At 51.9% G+C, this 14,750-nt stretch overlaps 1 protein-coding gene and 1 long non-coding RNA gene across 2 annotated transcripts in view; both read left to right on the top strand.

Annotated features, from left to right (window-relative positions):
• Positions 1-14,750, top strand: part of LOC137466879 (uncharacterized) — a 285,911-nt gene that overhangs the window by 38,179 nt on the left and 232,982 nt on the right. The window lies entirely within an intron of this gene.
• LOC137466870 (uncharacterized) lies at positions 419-889 on the top strand. The gene is made up of 2 exons (XR_010995317.1): positions 419-491; positions 777-889. It is a non-coding gene; the product is annotated as an uncharacterized lncRNA (long non-coding RNA).

The raw sequence follows: 14,750 nt of genomic DNA, 5'->3' as shown, positions 1-14,750 counted from the left end.
CAGCTTCTGCCAGCCAGCCTGGCATGGGCTGGGGTGGGGGCAGCCAGCCTGACAAAGCATCCATCCATGTGGATGGGGGCAGCAGAGGGGGACGGGTTCTGAAGCCATGCCCCAGCTGATCTGCTTTTTAGGCCCTTGAGGAAGGGGTGCGTTTACGGGCGGGAAAGGTGGGGTTTTTTCCCACCCATGGACAGGTTTAATTCTCGCATGGAGTGCTCAGACCCTCCTCAGGCCCGTGAAACGGTGACAGGCTTTGTAGCTTCTTCTTGTTTCCAGGTCTTGTTTAGAATTGATTTCATGCAATTGTTCTTTGTTTTCCCAGGAAGATTACACCTGGTGCCCGGACCGGACGGGGAAGCGCCTGCACTGTCCGTGGAGCACCTCCAGTGCCAGCGCTACCCCTGGGGCCACGGTCTGCGGGGACATCCCCTTCAAGAAGGACGAGGACCTCGTGCGGGATCAGCTCCTCTCCTGGCAGCAGGTCTCCAGAGGTGGGCACCCGGCTCCACAGCTGGGCTGGCAGAAGGGCTTCGGGCAGAGGGCAGCAGGCACACGGGCATCCCGCCCTTGCAGCTGCTGAGGAGGCTGCTGTGCTGTGCTTAAGCAGAGGAGGTGGAACGTGGCCTGCCACGCTGCCCTTCTCTCGAAACAGAGAATGGCTCGGGAGGTTTGGGCTCTGAGCACAGCCAGCAGCCTGGCCCGGGCCCAGGCCATGGTGGGACAGGGGGACAGGAGCCTTCTGTGACTGACCGTGGCTCTCTGGTTTCTCTCCACAGGCTGCCAGCACCTCATGCCATGGAAACGGCTCCGCTCGGCCTGCCAGTCTGGGAGGGCTGGAGGGCGGCGGGTGCTCGTTTGCTGTCAAAAATAAATTGTTTTTTTTTTGTCATCATCACGATCACAGCATTTCTTTCATCCTTTTCCAAGGTTTTGGCCTCCCTTCCTCCAGGCTAATCTTTTTGTGTCCTTCCTCAGCCACTTGGTGGCATTTGGCAGGGGGGGTTAAGCAATGTTAAAAGTTCAACAACAGCTCCTGTTGCCAACTGCAGCAGCCCCTTCAAGAGCCCTGAGCTACCAGCGAGGTCCACATCTGCCTTGCAAAAGGGAGTGGTTTGCAGCCATGGGGTTGTCACCCTGCTGCAAAAGCTGGGAGGAAATCACAAGTGGCAAAATGCCAATTTGGCTCAAGCCTCGCCCAGGTTTTTCATCTTTTCCCTCTGCTCAGTGATAGGCAGGCAGGGCTGGACTCCAGCGAGGTTCAAGCTCTTGGTGCTCCCTGGCATCAAGGGGATCAAGTCAACTCTTGTATGCAGTGACTGCAATAGAGCTCCTGAAGGAAAAAAGGGAATGTCATGAGGTGGGGCCTCCTTCTTGTCCCCTTTGTCTGCCCAGGAGCCCCTTGGAAAGGGAAATGCCCACACGGGTTTATCTGACTCCTTCCCAGCCAGCCTTTCCCTCACTCCCGGGTCTCATTTGCTCTGCAGGCTTCACCAGCTCGCTCAGCTTGGAGGAGCTCTCAGAGGAGAAAACGCTGCCTGGCGTGGGGCTGTCTGATCCTGTTGCGGTGTGTCTCCTCCCTCCCAAAGGTAACCCTCTCCCCCCGCCCCAACACCCATGAGCCCTGGCTGTGAGACAGGGGGTCCAGGGGGTCGAGTGATTGGCAGATTTGAAAGATACCCCCTGCCCCCTGTGGCTATTGGTAGACCTAAGTGCCCCTTCTCCCCTGGCACCCCTCCCCCTCACCTGCTTGGTGGCTACCTGTCCCTGCCCCTCCCCTTACCCCCGGGTTAAAAGGACAATCCAGCCACGTGGCCGGCCCTTCTGTTGGAGCTGCCACCAGGTCCACAACTCTGTAGCTGAAATAAAGACTCTGGATCAAGCTCTAGCAGAAGTGCCTCCTTTCTTCACCATCGCCTGAAGCCTCTCCACTGAGGAATATCGCTCGCAGCCTCTGAGTAACCCAAGGGTGTCACTGGGGAGGAAACATCCCAGCTGCCGCCATTGGACTCAGCAGCAAGGCAAGCCCGGGCAGGTCTCTGTCGGAATATTGGGAAACCCCAATAAACTCCTACATCAACCCACTGAAATTTATATGTGGCAGAGAAACACTTTAGTGGGGTGCAGACCCCTGCCCTCCTGCCAGGTCAATAAAAGGGCTTTTGGCTGACAATGCATTTGTCTGCCGATTTCTTTGAATGAGGGAGACCCCTCAGGACTGCTGTATCCTGAGGGAACACCGTTGGCCTTGGCCTGTAGGCACCTGCACAAGCTTAAAATCAGCTGCCTCAGCTTCCAGGACCTCTCTTGGCCGGCATCCTGACGTGAAGAGATTAGGTGGGAAGAAGACAAGAAGCAAATTTTGAAGCTTTAAAGCAAACATTAGTCAGTGCAGCAGCACTGAGTCTTCCTGCCTTAGACAAACCCTTCTATCTGTTTGTGGATATAGAAAAAGGGGCAGCACATGGAGGGTTAGCCCAGGACTGGGGAGGATCCAGGAAACCAGTGGCCTATTTATCAAAACCGCAAGACCCTGTCAGCTGGGGGTGGCCAACCTGTATTCAGGCGGTGGCAGCGAGCGCCTCACTTGTAGAAGAAAGCAAAAAATTAACCTTTGGGGGAAAACTGAAAATATATACCCCACACTCAGTAAGGAGTATCCTCAGCTAAAAGGCTGAGAAATGGCTCACTGATTCCCAAGTACTAAAATAAGAAGCCATCTTAATAGATAATGGTTTAGAGCTAGTCGTGAGTAGCCAACTCAACCCTGCCCAGTTTTAGATGAAAACCAGGTGAGGAATTAATACATAATTGCCTAGAGGTTATAAACTATCAAACTAAAGTAAGAGAGGACCTAACAGATCAACCACTCCAAGGTGGGAAACGATTGTACATCGATGGATTTTCACGGGTAATCCAGGGCACAGGGTATTGGGGTAGGCTATAGCAGATGAAGAGTTAGTGGCCCTAGAAAAAGGAAAGTCACCTTCCAACTGGTCAGCCCAAGCATGTGCGTTGTATGCCCTAAAGTGAGCTCTGGAAATATTCACACAGAAAAGAGAAACAATATATACAGACTCAAAATATGCTTTTGGAGTACTGCATACCTTTGGAAAAATTTGGGAAAAGAGTGAGCTATTAAATTCAAGGGGAAAGGAACTAAAAACTTCTTTTAGAAGTGTTAGAAACCTTACAATTACCAGAAGAAGTGGCAGCAGTATATGTTAAAGGACATAAAAAAGGAGTGACTCAAGAAGCACCAGGGAACCATTTACAGATTTAGATGCTAAGAATTCAGCCGAATCAGGGACAGAAAAACTAATGATAGCATTAACCCCCATGAGAGAAATGGAAGAAGTCCCCGTATTCAGTGAGACAGAAGAGAAAGAATTCTTCAAAACAGGAGCCAAGAAAGATAACAAAGGGAAGTGGAGAGCCAATGTTGTGAGTAAAACACTTCCAGAATCAATCATTCCCCAATATGGGATGGTGAACAGGATTGATTCAGACCAAGTGTAAGAGGCCGTCTGAAGCCCCCACTTTTGCCCACCAATTGCCACGAGGAGAAACCCCTTCCCCCAATGTAGTAACGGCTTGGAGAGAGCAGCAGTGCAGGTGCGGTTGCTGCACTGTTACGTTAGCTGTTCCAAACCAGGCCTGGCAAGGACTTGGCAAGGACCTGGCATGATCACAGGAAGGAACGGCCTACTGCATATTTGCCCACTCTCCTCCTGAAGCCAAATGAACTTTTGGGGTGACCCTAGTGGTCTCTCACTGAAGACCTCTCATCTGCCCCATTACCACTGTGACAGTCGGACGGAGATTGAAAACCCTCCTCCCAAGGACTGAGACTGAGACCCCTACCACAGGGAGTGGGGAAACCACTAATGACATGACCTGTTCTTCTTCAGTAATTCCAATGGACTTATTCTTCATTGTGTTTTCCTGCTTTGGTGGTTTCAGTGGACTCACTTGTTTTCCTGCAGCAATTGCAACGGACTTTCATTGTCCTGCATGTTCCCCCCTTTTTTCCTCCGTGGAGTATAACTGGACCCCTGAGTTGACCAGAACTTTGAAGACTTCCCCAACACGACCAGACGGATCCCCATCGTCCGGACCAGTGAGGATCTCGCCTGTGTTGGTAGCTATTCCCATCCCCCTCTTTTCTCTCTCTCTCTCTCTCTATCCTTTTATCTCCTTTCTGATCCCCACTATTGCATTTACTGCTTTGGCCCCTAATAAAGGTGCATTTATTGTGATTAACTGATAGTCCCTTGTTGTTTGCCTTTTTGCACTTTGCGGATCAGTGAAAAGAACCATCACGACACCCCGCACAAGCAGATCGTGACACCAAGGAGCTCATTTCACCTCTAAAATACTGCAAAAAGTTGTTCAAACCCTGGGAGTAAATGGGAATTACACACTCCATGGCATCCACAGAGTTCTAGTCACATTGAGAGGATGAATCAAACTCTTAAAAGAGCTCTAGATAAGCTAATGATTGAAACCCAAATGTAATGGATGAAATGTCTCCCTTTGTCCTTATTAAGACTTAGAACTCAACCCCAGTCAGATCTGGGGGTCTCACCTATGAAATGACGTTTGACTTACCCTTTTTGACCTCACCCCAGAGGGTTGCCACCTATGAGGAAGGGGAAGCCAATGCCAAGAAATATGTTATGTCTATAGCAGAAACCTTAGAAGGGCTAAGACATAGAGGGGCAATTCCTCAAACTACCACCCTGGATTTCAGAATCCATAATATTAATCCTGGGGACTGGGTGATGATCAAGTCATGGAGAGATCAGTCTTTAACTCCTCAATGGGAAGGTCCCTTTCAGGAACTGCTCACCACTGAATCAGCCGTGTGAACTGCAGAGTGGGGATGGACTCATGCCCACAGATGGACTCATGCCAACAGAGTTAAAGGCCCAGCAGGAAAAACACAAAGAATGGACGACATATAACATCCAGACCAGGTGAAACAAGATTGAATCTCAAGCAGAGACTGAAAGACAACCAGAAAAACACCAAGACGCCTAAAGTCAAGCTTCCACCAACCAGTTTGAGAACTGTCTTCCTGTTTTAATGGGTGAGAATTGCAAGCATCTGTTGAGGGGAAGTACACAAGGGACTGTAAAAGGTAATGGGACAGCTTCTTTAAGAAAATAAGACAAAGGAAGGAGGGCAAGACCCCTTTGTTCACTTCCAAGAAGATGGCATAGCCCTGCTGTGGGTAGCAACCCCGTAGGCATGGTAAGGTAGGGACAAAAGGCCATATTGGACCACTGTCATTCCCCAACTGTCTTTGAATACAACAGGGACTGGAGGGCGAGACCGAGCTGGCCTCTGGACCCCTAAGACACACTGACTATGGGTAACAACCACATAGGCATGATAGATGGGAGTCAAAGCCATCCTGGACCTCTGTTAGGCCCTTTTGTCCATTCCAAATAAGTGTGTCTAAGGAAAACCTGAGATTTTTCTCCTGTTCCCACTGTCCTTGCCCACATCAACAGATGCTAGTATGACTCTTTCAATAAAAAAATGTCTTACTTAATTGTTCAAGCATAATGACATATAGAAAAAGAAAAGGGGGGTTTGTTATAGATGAGTAATCCTATGGTTGACTCTCACAATTAAGGGGTGAATATTAAGTATATGTTAAGAGAAGTTGTGTAGGTGTATAGTTGTCTTTCCCTTCCCCCTTGCATTGTTATCATGGGATGCCCTCAGTAGTCAGGGCATTTGGGAGGGTCGGCTTGTTGCTATGGCAGCGCCTGAGCTCCAATCAAGCTGTAAGAAAGTGATCTCCACCACTGGACAGCGAAGGAGGAGCGGATTGACAAGACTTTGGGAGGGGCTGGAGGTATAAAAGACAGAACATCCATTTTGTAGATGAGCACATGGTGATTGAATCCTTTGCTCCGGAAACTGCATTTATTCTTTATTCACTCTTCTGTTAAATTTTGACAAGGTCTTAATAAACCAGTTAAATTTTTGAAAGTGAAAATTGTTTCTCACATGGGGTTGGGGAATGTGGGGCAAGGTTGTCCACACTGGGTCAGACCTCAAGGTAAAACTTCTCTGACCTGGCCGGACCTCCTTAGGAGTGGCCCTACATCAATATCAATCACAGAATGCTGCAATCAGCTCTTCTCTAAAGAGAACAGTAATAAAGACACTCTTTAAATAGGAATACATATTATTAGTAGCTCTTTAAAATATTTCTCCATAACTGCAAAAGGAAAACTTCTTAATGAACTGCATTAGAGCAAAGGAAAATCAACGCACCGCCATCGCTTCTCAGGACTTGCTTCATCCTAATGAGCCCCGTGGTGCATTTGGAGCTGAGCCCTGGAACCTCAGGGCCCGAGATGAGATAGCACAAACATGTCCAGGAGTCAAAGTCAGAGGAAAAACCCGAAGTTTCTTGAGCCATTAATGGGCGCCACTGAGGTCCATCCCCAACATAGGCTCCTCATGGACTCCTTGGAGGAGAGAATTGGAGGACAGGATGTCACAGAAACTTCTCAGAGAGTCAGAGTGAAAATGACAAACCAAAGTACCTTAAACTCCTTGAGTATCTCAAAGCATCAATGATCCCCACTGATTGTCAGTGCAAAGCTCTCAAGGGACTCATTAAAACAGATAATTTCAGGCTGTGACTGCTCAATCTTTCTCACAGAATCTGTATCAAAAGAGAAACAGCAAGTACCTTAAAAGAACTGAAGTACCTTGAAGCATTAATGAGCCCCACTGAGTGTTGTTCCTGACAAAGCCTCTCCAGGGACTAATTACAGCAGATAATTGGAGGCCATCACTGCACAAAGCTCTCAGAGACTCCAAGGCAAAAGCCGAAGTGCTTTGAAAAACCTGCAGTCCCTGGGAGCATGAAGGAGCCCCCAGGGCCATTCCTGAGCAAGGCTCCCCAGGGACTCCTTCCAGCAGATCCTTGAGGCCACTGGGATGTGGGCTAGGGGGGGATGCTGAGGGCAGGACAAGGGGCTGACAGTGCCCAGCCTGGCTGGGGCTGTGCCAGGAGGCCCCAGTGCCTCAGGACAAGGTGTCTCCTGACAGCCCTTGGTGGCACAGACCCTGCTGTGCCCCTGGGCACCAGGACTTGGCTTCTCTTTGTCCCCACCTGATATCGGTGCCTCCAGTTCTCTGCTCTGCCTGGGGTCTGGGGACACTTTCTCAGTCGTGTCCCTCAGTGGGACCCATTAAAAGTCAGAGAAACTTTGGAGTTGGATTCTGACTTGGAGTTCTGGAGAGGTTTCTGCAGCTCCCTCTCAGGGCCTGATGTTCAGGGCCTGAGCACAAAGCCCCAGAGGGTCATTAAAGTCCTTGTGCTGTGTCTGTGCTGCTGAGCTGGGCCGGGCTCCTGGCACAGAGGGTGATCCTGGTAAGCAAGGAGAGCTTCAAAAGCACATTTCTCTGGATGAGCAGCTCTTCTCCCAGCCCAGCAGGGCTGGGGCACTGCCTGCAGCCAGCCCAGGCACAGCACAGAGGCACAGAGAGCTTCCATCAGTCAGGGCTGGGAAGGTGCTGAGAAGTGCCTGGGGCAGAATCCCTGGCAGCCCTTGGCACAGGAACCTCTGGCTGCAGGACAATGCAGCTGCAGCTCCTGGAGTGATCTCCTACAGCCGGAACATCCCAATGCCCACAGACCCTGTGAGTACAACTCTGAGTATTTCTGGCACAGGGGAGGTGAAATGCTCATGAATCTCTGACATGCTGAAGGGTTCTGATCAGTCACAGAATAGTTCCAAAACAAGGATTTTGATAAAAATGAGGAAACTTCCAAAGACTTTGTATTGTTTCGTGCTATTGAAGAATGGTGGGCAGGGGTGATAAGTATTAATGGTTGATTATGAATTTTGACAAGCACCTGAGACATCCAAACTATTACTTTTAGTGATCATTAGGTTCACAGTAGATCCCTAATGTGCTTGCAGCCACTCTGCCCATGGACAGCAGCAGCATCACCTCTGCTGGAGCCATCAGGCTCAGTCTGAGCTGTCCTTTCTCCAAGCTGCAAACAGAACCTGCCCCCAGCCAGTGCCCTGCTAACAGGCAGGGTTCTGTCAGCCCAAGGAGAGTGCACAGAGATTTGGGGTCTGGGAGTACTGGCAGGGAGAGCTCAGGCACAGGGAAACACCTGCACGAGGAAAATCTCCAGGAAGCAGAGAGAAGATCAGGGAAGGAGAGAAAACAAAACCAGAAGTGCTGTGGCAGGGAGAGTTTAGAGATGTCCAGAGGATCCCCTCCAGTGCAGTCCCTCCCGCTGAACAAGCCCCCTCCCTCCTGTTCCCCCAGCCAAGCCTCTGCCCTCAGGGCCTGGGCTCCAAGGCGTGCAGCCCCTCCTGTGCAGGCAGAGCTGCAGCAGAGCCGTGGGGCAGCTCTGCAGCCCTGGGCCCAGTTCCCTCTGCAGAGCACAGGGCTGGGAGCAGCTGCCCGGCACTGGGGGCTCTGGGAGGGGGCACAGCTGGCTCAGGGTGACACAGCTGTCCCCAGTGCCCGGCTCTGGGCAATGCTGTCACTGCAGCCAGGGAAGGAGCTGCATCTCCCTGCATCCAGTGCCATTAGAAGGACACTTGGAAGTCTCCCTGAGATTTCCGTCCAAGCTGGATTGATGGGGAAAGGCAGAGGTGTTCTGATACTGAAAATGCTGCTGGGTTGGTGAAATGAGCAACGTGAGTCCTTGGCTACAAATGAGGAGCTGGGCTGTGGTGGATCGATCTGTCTCAGTAGCACCATAGCGTTTTTAAAAGAAACATGAGACTGTGAACATCCTTCATTTGAAAAAGTGAAAGCCCGGAGATACTCCAAAGAGAATGAAGTGACAGACCATCTCCCCTCAGTTTCCACTCATAATCTTCCCTCAGGGAACTCTGTTCTACCAGAGGGAGGCAGGAATGTTGAGTATTTCTGATATCCAAGTATACCAGGAGAGACATGGGGGTAGCTTAAAATGAAAACCTCTAAACTCTTAAACACAGAAGAGTGTCCATGTGTGTTACAGAGGAAAGTGTATGGGAAATGGCTTTGGTTTTGGTTACAGGTATCTCCTCTAACTCTTCTCTGTCCTTTCTCCATGAACAGGTCCCCATGTGCAGCCACAGCCAATGTCCAACAGCAGCTCCATCAGCCACTTCCTCCTGCTGGCACTGGCAGACACGCGGCAGCTGCAGCTCCTGCACTTCTGCCTCTTCCTGGGCATCTCCCTGGCTGCCCTCCTGGGCAACGGCCTCATCATCAGCGCCGTAGCCTGCGGCCACCACCTGCACACGCCCATGTTCTTCTTCCTGCTCAACCTGGCCCTCAGCGACCTGGGCTCCATCTGCACCACTGTCCCCAAAGCCATGCACAATTCCCTCTGGGACACCACCACCATCTCCTACACAGGATGTGCTGTACAGCTCTTTTTCTTTCTGTTCTTCATCTCAGCAGAGTATTTCCTCCTGACCATCATGTGCTACGACCGCTACGTGTCCATCTGCAAACCCCTGCACTACGGGACCCTCCTGGGCAGCAGAGCTTGTGCCCACATGGCAGCAGCTGCCTGGGCCAGTGCCTTTCTCACTGCTCTGCTGCACACAGCCAATGCATTTTCCCTGCCCCTGTGCCATGGCAATGCCCTGGGCCAGTTCTTCTGTGAAATCCCACACATCCTCAAGCTCTCCTGCTCCAAATCCTACCTCAGGAAACTTGGAGTTTCTGTTGTCACTACCTCCTTAGCATTTGGTTGTTTTGTGTTCATTGTTTTCTCCTATGTGCAGATCTTCAGGGCTGTGCTGAGGATCCCCTCTGAGCAGGGACGGCACAAAGCCTTTTCCACCTGCCTCCCTCACCTGGCCGTGGTCTCCCTGTTCCTCATCACAGCAGCATTTGCTCACCTGAAGCCCCCCTCCATGTCCTCCCCATCCCTGGATCTGGCCCTGTCAGTTCTGTACTCAGTGGTGCCTCCAGCCCTGAACCCCCTCATCTACAGCCTGAGGAACCAGGAGCTCAAGGCTGCAGTTTGGAGACTGATGACTGGATGCTTTCAGGAACATTAAACTGCTGGCTGATTTCTGCAAATCACTTGTAATAAAAGTCATCTTTGATACTCCTTGTTGATTTGGTTGTGTTTTTTTTTTTTTTTTTTTCCCTTTGCCTTACTTTTTTAATATTGACCACAAAGCAATGTCACTGGTTTTGCCATTTCTCCTTTTGTTTCTCTCCACCTTACCTGTGGCTACAGACTGTGTCAATGAGGGCCTGCACTGTTGTTGGCTTAAAAGGAACTCAAGGATCTCCCAGCACAGTTTTCTGCAGAGATGCCCTTTTGTTGCCTTCTCTGGAGCTGCAGCAGCAATGTCTGTGTGCAGAGCTGGGGGCAGATCAGTGCTGGCACAGCAGCTGTGCCCAGCAGCAGCAGCACTTGGTGTTGCCAGTGCTGCTCCCGTGGCCCTGCCCCGCTGCCCTGGTGGCCCTGGTGTTGCTGCAGGGCCTGAGTGCTCTCGGGGCCGGGCACAGTCCTGGGGGTGGCAGTGCCGGGGCTGCAGCAGGGACAGCCCATGGGCACTGCTGGGGCAGCGCTGACGCCTCAGGCCAGGGCCTGGGGGCTCCAGGCTCCTTGCCCAGGCTCTCTAAAGAACACGGCCAGGCCAATGCTCAGCACAGAAAACCCCCGTGAGCAGCCCCAGGCTGGCCGTGGGCAGGCTGGGGGCAAACAGCATGGCTGGTGCTCTGCAAGGGCCCTGGGGGAGACGGAAAGGAGCAGCAGAGCAGGGGCTGATCCATCCCCAGTGCGCTGGACAGGCCAGGGCAGCGTCCCAGAGCGTCCTCATGGAGCTGCCAACAACATCCCCCCTCTGCACCCCTGGCCTTTCCCCCAGCTCACACAGGTGCCGCATCCTTGCAGGCACAGCCACGGCAGCGCCGGCTCAGGAGCCCCTGTTTGCATTGCACACAGCAGGCGGGAGCACCCCCATGCTGCTGCTGTGGGGACATGAACCTGAGGGAGCACAAATGCCAGCAGCCCCTGGGGCCAGGAAGGGCTGGGGAACACCAGGGAAACCACTCAGCTTTGTCCTGGCCTCTGCAGTCAGCCAGAAAGTTTGTTCCCATCAGCTGGGAGTTTCCTGTCCCACTGCAGATGCTGTTGCTCAGAGCCAGGGCTGCCTGGCAGCCACCCCCAAACTGCCCGGAGCATTTCCTTGGCTTCACCTTTGCTTTCTTTACTCTTCGTCCTACAAATTTATTCCCACTGCCCACCCCTGTTCCCTCCCCTGCACACAGCCCATCCCTGTTTGCCCTTTCCTCTCTGGCCCCACTCCCCATTCCAGTTCCTGACTTGGCACCATGGGAACGGCCCTTGGGGAGCAGGATCATACCACAAGTGCTGCAGGAATTGTCTGCAGGCTCCTGCAGTGCCTCGCGCTGCTCCCTTGCCAGAGGCACCCCAGACCAGGGGGGCACATCTGGGCTGCTGTGTTTGGCTGTGGGGCTGCCTGTTCTGGGCAGTGAGGAGGGGCTGCAGAGGCTCTGCAGGACTGACAAGATGGGCTTTGGGGCTGTGAGGAGAAGCTGAGGGACCTGGGCTGCTGCAGCTTCTGAAGAGGAGGCCCAGGGCTCCTCCTGTAACTGCTCCAAGGGTGCTTTCACAGAATCCCAGAATCAGCAAGGTTGGAATAGACCATGGAGATCATCAGGTCCAACCTGTGCCGTGACACCGCCTTGTCTTCCCTGAGCCTCCTCTTCTCCAGGATATACAACCCGAGCTCCCTCAGCTGCTCCGCACAGGAATTGTGCTCCTGACACCTCACCAGCCTTGTTGCCTTTCTCTGGACACGCTCCAGCCCCTCCATGTCCTTCCTAAATTGCGGGGCCCAGAACTGGACACAGCACTCGAGGTGCTGCCCAACCAGTGCCCAGCACAGGGGAAGAATCACTGCCCTGGTCCTGCTGGCCACACCATTCCTGATCCAGGCCAGGAGCCATTGGCCTTCTTGGCCACCTGGGCACACGGCTGGCTCATGTCCAGCCTGCTGTCCATCAGTCCCTGCAGGTCCCTTTCTGCCTGGCTGCTGTCCAGCCACTCTGTCCCCAGCCTGTAGCGCTGCAGGGGTTGTTGTGCCCAAAGTGCAGGACCTGGCACATGGACTTGTTAAACCTCACCTTGTTGGATTTGGTTCCTGGATCCAGCCTGTCCAGGTCCCTCTGCAGAGCCCTCCTGCCTTCCAGCAGATCAACACCCCCAGCCAACTTGGTGTCACCACGGTTCCATGAGGCCCCAGAGTGTCCCAATGGTCTCCATGATTCCATGAGGCCTCCCAGTGTCACAATGTCCCTTTGGTGTCACAAAGTCCCTTGGATCCTTGGGCCCTGCAGTGTCACAATGGCACCGTGGTGCCCCAGGGCCCTGCAGTGTAACGATGGATCCTTGGTTCCATGAGGTCTGGCAGTGCAGCAATTCTCTCCTTGGTTCCCGCTGTCTCCCACACCTCCCACTGTCAGGCTATAGAAGGACACCTGGCCGATGAAGGGGAGTGGGAGTGGGTACCTACTCGAGGAGGTAATAATAAAAATCCCTCCCAAAGCCCTCTCCCAAGCCAGGGGCCACTTCAGATGCGGTATGATCTCCTGGATCTGGAGAGTCAGCCAGATGATTTAGAAGAAAATTATCTGCCCAGTGAACCTCCCAATTATGATTTATCTGTGAGACAGATCAGCACCTCTAACATCAAAAAGGAAAGAAGGGTAATCGTGGTGGGTGACTCCCTCCTGAGGGGAACAGAGGGCCCCATATGTCGACCAGACCCACCCCACAGGGAGGTCTGCTGCCTCCCTGGGGCCCGGGTACGGGATATCACTGGCACACTGCCTGGGCTGATTCAGCCCTCTGATTATTGCCCACTGCTGATACCCCAGGCTGGCAGTGATGAGATTGAGAAGAGGAGTGTCAGGCCAATTAAAAGGGACTTTAGGGCATTGGGTCAGGTGGTTAATAGGACAGGGGCACACACAGTCTTTTCCTCAGTCCCTCTGGAGTCTGAGAAAAACGGTGAAAGCAATAGGAGAGCTCACATTATCAACGAGTGGCTCAAGGGTTGGTGTCATCGTCAAAATTTTGGATTCTTTAATCATGGGGCAACTTTTACAGCACCTGGCCTCCTTGGATCAGACAGCCTCCATCTTTCTGTGAAGGGCAGAAGAATTTTAGCTCATGAACTGGCAGAACTTGTTGACAGGGCTTTAAACTAGGTCTGAAGGGGAAGGGGGTACAGCTGGGTTGTCTGGAAGCAGGCTCGTGGGTGGTAAGCCTGAGTTAGGGGTGAAATCAGCAGCCCAGCTGAGGTGCAGGTACACCAATGCACACAGCATGGGTGACAAACAAGAAGAGCTGGAGGCCATGGTGCAGCACCAGAGCTATGATGTAATTGCCATCACAGAATCATGGTGGGATGACTCACATGGCTGGAGCGCTGCACTGGATGGCTGCAAGCTCTTCAGGAGAGACAGGAAAGGGAGAAGAGGTGGAGGGGTGGCCCTTTACATTAGGGAGGCTTTTGATGCTGTGGGTGTTGAAACTAATGATGATGGAGTCGAATGACTATGGGTGAGACTTAGGGGGAAGGCCAACAAGGCTGACATCCTACTGGGAGTCTGTTATCGTCCACCCAGCCAGGAAGAAGAGGTGGACAGGTTATTTTTCAAGCAGCTAGAGAATGTTTCAGGATCATCAGCCCTTGCTCTTTTAGGTGACTTCTACCTGCTGGACATCTGCTGGGAACTCAATACAGCTGAAAAGAGGCAGTCCAGGAAATTTTTAGAGTTTGTGGAGGACAATTTTTTGTCATAGCTGGTGAGTGAGCCCACCAGGAGAGGGACTATGTTAGATCTGTTGTTTGTAAATAGAGATGGGCTGGTGGGAGATGTGGTGGTTGGAGGTCACTTGGGGCACAGTGATCATGAAATTATAGAATTCTCATGGTGAAGTCAGGTGGAACACTAATAAGACTTTTACATTGGACTTTGGAGGGCAGACTTTGGCCTATTTAGGAGACTTATTCAGAGAGTTCCTTGGGAAATAGCCCTTGAAAACAAAGGAGTTCAGTAAAGGTGGGCAAGCTTCAAAATACAGATCTCGAGGGCACAGAAGGAGACTGTTCCTGTGTGCCAAAAGATGAGTCGACGAAGCAAATGCCCAGCCTGGATGGGCAATGAGGTTTTGAAGGAACTTAGGAATAAAAAGAGGATGTATCATCTTTGGAAGGAGGGTCAGGTCTCTCAGGAAGTATTTAAGGGGCTTGCTAGGGTATATAGGAATGAAATTAGGGAAGCCAAACCTCAGTTTGAACTTAAAATGGCAGCTTTTGTAAAGGGTAATAAAAAATGCTTTTAGAAATATATCAATGGTAAAAGGAAGGGCAAGACCAATCTTTGTTCTTTATTAGATGTGGAAGGGAATTTAATAACTGCAGATGAGGAGAAGGCAGAGGTGCTTAACGCCTTCTTTGCCTCAGTTTTTAGTGAGAAGACGATTTGCCTTCAGGACAACTGTCCACCTGGGCTGGTAGATGGTGTCAGGGAGCAGAGTGGGCCACTGTTATCCAAAAGGAGGCAGTCAGAGAACTGCTGAGCTGCTTGGATGTTCATAAATCCATGGGACCAGATGGGATCCACCCCAGGGTGATGAGGGAGGTCTCAGATGAGCTTGCCAAGCCACTCTCCATCATTTACCAGCAGCCCTGGCTCACTGGTGA

The sequence above is a fragment of the Anomalospiza imberbis genome, unplaced genomic scaffold, assembly GCF_031753505.1.
Source record: "Anomalospiza imberbis isolate Cuckoo-Finch-1a 21T00152 unplaced genomic scaffold, ASM3175350v1 scaffold_46, whole genome shotgun sequence".
Taxonomy (NCBI): Eukaryota; Metazoa; Chordata; class Aves; order Passeriformes; family Viduidae; genus Anomalospiza; species Anomalospiza imberbis.
This window is presented reverse-complemented; position numbering and strand designations above follow the sequence as displayed.